At 45.8% G+C, this 7,229-nt stretch overlaps 2 pseudogenes across 1 annotated transcript; both read left to right on the forward strand.

Annotated features, from left to right (window-relative positions):
- The first annotated feature begins 5,278 nt into the window (after positions 1–5,278).
- LOC147367432 (ribonuclease P protein subunit p14 pseudogene) lies at positions 5,279–5,734 on the forward strand (annotated as a pseudogene).
- Positions 5,719–6,731, forward strand: LOC147367433 (hydroxyacyl-thioester dehydratase type 2, mitochondrial-like; annotated as a pseudogene). Its single transcript, XR_015170082.1, has one exon. The product of XR_015170082.1 is annotated as a hydroxyacyl-thioester dehydratase type 2, mitochondrial-like (transcript).
- Positions 6,732–7,229: the final 498 nt, after the last annotated feature.

Raw genomic sequence — 7,229 nt, forward strand, 5'->3', positions numbered from 1 at the left:
ATCTCCAAGGTAATCCTTTGGGAACAGAAGGCTCCTTGATTCCCCAGCTTCCCTCCAGAGTCTTGGACTTGCCTGGAAAATGCTCTTCATATTCCTTTTGCAGTTTCAAGTGGCCTCTGACCTCCCACATGTTGTGGCTAGTATTTCACAAAGCTTTTGTTGAATATCTACAAGGTGCCAAGTGCTTTGGGGGAAATTAAAAGAACCTTAAGACAGGCTCCTGGATCAAGAAATGTATATTCTAATCATATGTCTCATAAGAGGTTAATATGCAGAAGATACAAAGAACCCCTACAATTTATCAACACAAAAACAAACTAATCAAAAATGGGCAAAGGACTTGAATACACATTTCTCCAAAGAAAATATACGAATGGTCAATAAGCACATGAAAAGATGCTCCATATCACTCATCATTCAGTTCAGTTCAGTTCAGTCGCTCAGTCGTGTCTGACTCTTTGCGACCCCATGAATTGCAGCACGCCAGACCTCCCTGTCCATCACCAACTCCCGGAGTTCACTCAAACTCACATCCGTTGAGTCAGTGATGCCATCCAGCCATCTCATCCTCTGTCATCCCCTTCTCCTCCTGCCCCCAATCCCTCCCAGCATCAGAGTCTTTTCCAATGAGTCAACTCTTCGCATGAGGTGGCCAAAGTACTGGAGTTTCAGCTTTAGCATCATTCCTTCCAAAGAACACCCAGGGCTGATATCCTTTAGAATGGACTAGTTGGATCTCCTTGCAGTCCAAGGGACTCTCAGGAGTCTTCTCCAACACCACAGTTCAAAAGCATCAATTCTTCGGCGCTCAGCTTTCTTCACAATTCAACTCTCACATCCATACACTAATCATTAGGGAAATGAAAATAAAATCACAATGAGATGTCCCTTTACATACATTAGGATTACTATTTTCCAAAACAACAACAGAAAATAACAAGTGTTGTCAAGGACATGGAGAAATTGGAATCTGTGTATATTGCTGGTGAAACTGTAATAATATGGTGCAGCTGCCAAGGAAAATAGTACAGGGTTCCTCAAAAAACATAAAACACGATCCAGCAATTCCACTTCTGGGCATACACCCAAAACAACTGAAAGCAGGGACTCAAACAGATATTTGCACACCTATACTCATAGCAGCATCGTTCACCATTGCCAAAGAGTAGAAGCAACCCACACGTCCACTGGTGGGCGGCTGGATAAATAAAACGTGGCCTCATATTCCACATACAGTAGAATAGTACTCAGACTTTAAAAGGAAGGAAATTTTGATATATCCTACAATTAATGAGCCTTGAAAGCTTTCTGCTAACTGAAATAAGCCAGTCACAAAGAGACAAATCCTGCACGATTCCACTTATATGAGGTACCTAGAATATTCAGACTCAGAAACAGAAAATAGAATAGTGGGTGCTGGGGGCTGGGAGAAAGGGAGGCTAGGAGACAGTGTTTAACTGGTACAGTTTCCAGTTGGGGAAGATGAAGAATTCTGGAGACTGGTGATGGCTTCACAATAAAGTGAATGTCCTTGGGACGTCCCTGGTGTCCAGTCTCAGCGCAGGGTGCCCAGGTTCAATCCATACCACATGCTGCAATAAAGACCCGGTACAGCCATATAAATAAATAAATATGAAAAAATAAAATACAGTGAATGCACTTAATGCCACTGAACTGCACACTGAAAAATGGTTAACACGGTACATTCTATATTATATATATTTCTACACCAATAAAAGTAAAGCAATGTATATTCTAATTCAGGGAAGCAAGACTAACATTCATAGGACATTAAATAGCCAAGCCAGGAAGTGTGTGATGAAGTGTCAGGGAAATGGCACAGCCATGGAGACCTGGTCAGTCCCCATGGACTCAGCTTCCCCAGAGAGACTGGTTCAAGATCCGAGGCCATGGTTTCAAGGGCAAAAACTACACCTTCAGTAGGACAGGCTATGTGAATCACAGGGCCCAGCGCAAGACGATAAAGAATTTCAAGAAGACAATTATACTTCAATTAAAACACAAATTTCAAGAGGGTGACAACAGAGCACTCAGCCAAGCACAAGGGCCTTCTGGGACATTCCTGCTGGTCCAGTGGTTAAGGCTCCATACTCCAGTGCAGGCGCCATGGGTTGGATCCCTGGGTAAGGAACTAAGATCCCACATGCTGCACGGCACAACCCAAAACTAAAATATACAATTAAAAAGTACAGGGACCTTCTAAGCACAGCACTGGCTGAGCTAACCCATGAAACCAGCCCTGCTCCCCACCACGAGGCATAGCTGGTAGGCACATGTCACCTTACTGGACAACAGTCTGAATCATTTCATCAAACACTAACCTAGGGGTTGTTCTGAAGGTATTTTGTGGAAGCACTAAGCATCTACAGTGAGTTAATTTAAAGGAAATTACCCTCAATAATGTACTGATGCTGAAGCTCCAATACTTGTCTACCTGATGCAAAGAGCCAACTCATTGGAAAAGACCCAGATGCTAAAGATTGAAGGCAAAAGGAGAAGGGGGTGGCAGAGGATGAGATGGTTAGATAGCATCACCAACTCAATGGACATGAATCTGAGCGAGCTCCAGTGAGATAGTGGGGGACAGGGGAGCCTGGCGTGCTGCAGTCCATGGGGTCGCAAAGAGTCAGACACAACTTAGCAACCGAACAATAACAATGCACATGGGCTTCATGCAACATTAGAAAGGGCTTCAAAACACAAGTTGACATCTCTAAGAGAAGAATAAATTCTATTTCAAGAGCTGCTGGCTGAGTTTCCAGCCCGTGGGGCTGCCCTACAACTGTCAGACTTGAGCCAGCTCCTTGACATCAGTCTAACATAAACAGGTACACTGGTTCTATTTCTCTGGAGGAGCTGTCTGATATATAAGGAAAGAGATAGACTGGTGACGTTAATACAAAGAAAAGCATGGTGGACTAAACTCTGAGGCTCAGGAAAAGGTGGAGTCCAAGTCACTCCCTGTTGTACAGATGAGAAAACCAAGTCTCAGAGAGTTGAGGAAACTTGTTCAATGTCACACAGCAATTTAGGAAATACAGTGCCCCTAAATATTTCAATCAAGGTACATCTCAAAACCCATATTTTCAATAGCTCGAATTAAATGTTTAAAATCTGTGAATTTTGTCTTCTATTCCATTATGTAATTGTGTTTTAAACTTTTGAGCAGTGTTTTATTTTCCAAATTTTTAGATGGCATTTCCACCCTAGGCAGGAGTGCCAGTTTGCTGTGTGTTTTATGGCCCCTTTCATGAACCCCAAGGGGACAAGTGCAGGCTTTAAGGAATACCCACTGCAATGGCTTAAGTCCAAAACCTTGAGATTCAGTTAAACTTCAACTCCTGGAATGCTGAGGTCAAAGAATATTTTGGAAACAGACTTTCTAACTACCAGAGAACCCAAGGCCCCTTCCTAGATCAGGCTTTAGATGAATTATAATTTAGTCTTCCTTTGATTTGAGACCTTTTAAAGCCTGAAGGTCATTCCCCGCCCCCCAAATTTTCATTGCAGAGTCCTTTTGAGATTGAGTGTATACTGAGGCCATAAATTGTGCTCCTGAGCCACCACTGCTGCAGATCCACTTTTTCTCTCCTCCTTCACCTCCTGCTGGCCATTGCTGGTCCAGATTCCCACTGGCTGGCTTCCCCTCTCTCCCAGTGCTGTCCTCAGGCCCAAGCCTCGGGTCATATTGTGCCCCAGTGGCAAACACTGTCCTCACCTCGGGGGACTTGGAAAATCGTGGGTGCTGAGAGTCAGAACCTGTGCTTCTAACAGTAAACAGTGATCGTCGGCAGCATCTTTGAAGTAGGCTGGAAGGATGAGGAAAATTCCTCCTGGGCCAGTGTGAAGCTCAGTCACAGTACAGCATCAGAGCTGTTGGGTTGTGGGCGGCTCTCAAAGTTGAATTTGGGGTGAGCAGTCACCAGCCGAAAAGTAACATGCAAATTTCACCAAGTGGAGTGAGTGGACTGTGGGCAGCTTCTCCCCTCGAGTGGCCGCCTGGCCCCCGCACCCTACAGGTGCATAGCAGAGAAAAGGAGGGTTCCAGGTGACCTCTGAGGGTCCCAGAAGGATGCACCACTGATCAGAAAGCCTCCCCAAATGCAAAGATGTGGGACATTTAAAAACCAAGACGGATGCCCCCTCACTTCACTTGCAGGTGTCTCTGCATGTGGATAACCCCAAACCGGCCAAGTCAACCTGGCCACCTGCAGGGGCTCAGACTGGAAGAGAGACAAGGGAATGTGTGGGTCAGGTGACGGGAGCGGGCAGTGCAGCAAAGCCCAGCGTCTGCGGAGCCACAGCACAGCTCTGGTCCTTCTCAAGGTCAGCATCCACTGTCAGCCCTGGAACAGGGGCTCATGGCGCCCCCTGATGGCAGCTGTCGGGATCCTGCGAGGTGCAGGCTCAAGAGGAACAAAGCCTCCCTCTCTGAACCTAAAAGGCTTTCCAAGTGGCTCAGTGGTAAAGAATCTGCCTGCCAATGCAGGAGACTCAGGTTCGACCCCTGGGTTGGGGAGATGCCCTGGTGAAGGAAATGACAACACATCCCAGTATTCTTGCCTGGAGAATCCCAAGGACAGAGAAGCCTGGTGGGCTACAATCCATGGGGTCGTAAAGAGTCGGACACAGCTGAGCACACAAGAAGGCAAGCAAGGCTGACCCTAAAGGCGTGAAGCTGGCTAGTCTCAAACTCTGAAGCCACCAGAAGGGCCTCAGAAAAGGGAGAAAACCCTGGAGGATGGGGGTGGGCAAGAGGGAACAGATTCCTCCCTGCAAAAGTAGGTTTCAAATTGAGAAGGGGTGGAGGACATCCCTGGTGGTCCAGTGGTTAAGACTCCCTGCTCCTAAAGCAGAGGCCCTGGGTTCTATCCCTGATCAAGGAAATAGATCCTGCCTGCCACAGTGAAATCTGGTCCAGTCAAATAAATAAAATAATAAAAAAGTAAAAAATGAAAACAGAAGGCAGAAGGGTGGCGGGCAGCAAGGAGCGGCCTTGGGTACCTCCCGCTCTGGCCGCGGATGCCACCGACTAAGGTGAGGCTGGGCCATGAACCATCCCAGGCCTCTCTCTACAACACGGTCTCAGTCACACAGGGCGGCCGAGAGGACTGAGACCACGTATGCAGAGCGCATGCGCCTGGCCCCAGGTAGGGGAGAAATCAGTGGCAGAAGTTAGTCAAAAAAAAGTTGAAAATGACTTCAAGTGCCCAAAACCCTCTTGACTCAATATAGATGTGATCAGCCCTGGAAAAAGATGCCAGCCTCAGCTGCCACATAGAAAAGAACAGTTTACAAACATCCCTCTGAGTACCACTACATGAAAGTCCGCCTAGAATTTCAAGATTGTGGGATTGGACTGAATGCTGCACAATTCAAACAGCTGCTTATTTCAGCCCTGAAGGACCTGTTTGGTGAGGTTGATGCTGCGTTACCCTTGGACGTTCTGACCTATGAAGAGAAGACCCTGTCAGCCATCCTAAGGATATGCAGCAGTGGTCTTGTCAAATTGTGGAGCTCTCTGACCCTGTTAGGATCCTATAAAGGCAAGAACTGTGCTTTCAGAGTGATTCAGGTTTCTCCACCTCTCCTTGCACTATCTGGCAATAGTAGGGAACTAGAATTGAGTCTTCAATTTGAGAAAATATTCCTCACTCTCAAAAGTACTTTTTGGTGCCAGCATAATGTTTGGAGACTGAAGCAGCCCAAAATCTCCTGTCGATGGAATTTAAGAGTGTTGAAGATGCTCCCAGTAATGTCCAGCCATCGCCTTTGGTGGGGTTGGCTTCACAGGAGAATCTGCCTGAGCCAATCAGTACCGAACAGGCAGCCCTTAGAGCACACACACCTCAGAGTCGGAGACTGGGCTGAACTCAATAGGGCCTTCACACACAGGGACGTAGCCACCTTCTCAGAATTAACAGGGGATGTCAACCCTTTGCACTTAGACGAAGATTTGCAAAACACACTAGATTTAGGAAGACAATTGTCCATGAAGTTTTGATCAATGGACTTACTTCAGCTTTCCTCGGTACTAAAATGCCGGGGCCGGGCTGTGTATTTCTTTCCCAGAAAATTAACTTTCCAGCCCCTTTGTATGTTGGGGAAGTTGTTTTAGCTTCTGCAGAAGTGAAAAAGCTGAAGCGGTTCATTGCCATTGTTGCAGTGTCATGTTCTGTACTAGAAAGTAAAAAGACTGTTATGGAAGGCTGGGTTAAAGTTATGGTTCCAGAAACGCCCAAATCCTGAACTATATCTTTAAAGATGCAAGTTCAGCCATCAGTGTTTTTAGTATTGAAAGCCTCTGGGGAAAACAGGGATTGCTGTTCTTCCCAAGGACGGGCTCACAGACCTATACTGGGGGAGGGGAGCAGGTGAAGAGTTGTTCCAGTGTCCACTTATGCTTCACTCAGGGTTAAGTATATTCATCACCTATCTAGGTTTTCAAAACTGAAAAAAACAGGCAATTCCCTGGCGGTGCAGTGGTTAGGACTCCAGGCTTTCACTGCCAGGGCCAATCCAATGGATCCAATCCCTAGTCAGGGAACTACCATCCCACAAGCTGAGACCCACAAGCCATGTGGCACAGCACACACGCGTGCACACATACACACACACACACACACACAGAGGAAATCAGTGGTGATTCTAAGGTTGCACATTGTTAACCAGTCTCCCACGAGGTGCCATTGTAGAAGGGAAAAAAAAAAAAAAAACTCTGAAAAGTGTTAGGAAAGTTATCATTTAGCTTAAATGTTCTACTTTTAGGATTTCAAACCTAATTAGATTTGCAGTTAGATAACACAAACTTGTCTATACCTGTGTAGAATAAGAATTTGTTAAAGTCACTGAATTTATAAGTAGCAAGCATTTAATTATTAAAGGCAATGATGGAAGATAGGTCCTCTTTAAACACCTATCTTTTACCAGTAAATATTCTTAGATCCTGTTCTCCAGCAATTTCTGAGTCAGAATTTATTATAATTCATTACTGTTTATAGCAAGATGGTGATTTTTTGACCCTTCAGTGTCACTGTCCCTTCAGATGGTTTTCCTGTCACTGGGGGAGGGCTTATATACATCTTTGGACTCAGTTCTATAAGCTCTCTTGGTTTCACTACAAAGCAGGGATAATGACACCACACAGGAGTGTTGGAGATGACAGATACAAACAGGTAAGCACAAAGCCCAGCCTCTACACAGTAGCT

The sequence above is a fragment of the Bos grunniens genome, chromosome 8 (genome assembly GCF_055505025.1).
Source record: "Bos grunniens cultivar Pamir isolate PY7600 chromosome 8, Bosgru_T2T1.0, whole genome shotgun sequence".
NCBI lineage: Eukaryota > Metazoa > Chordata > Mammalia > Artiodactyla > Bovidae > Bos > Bos grunniens.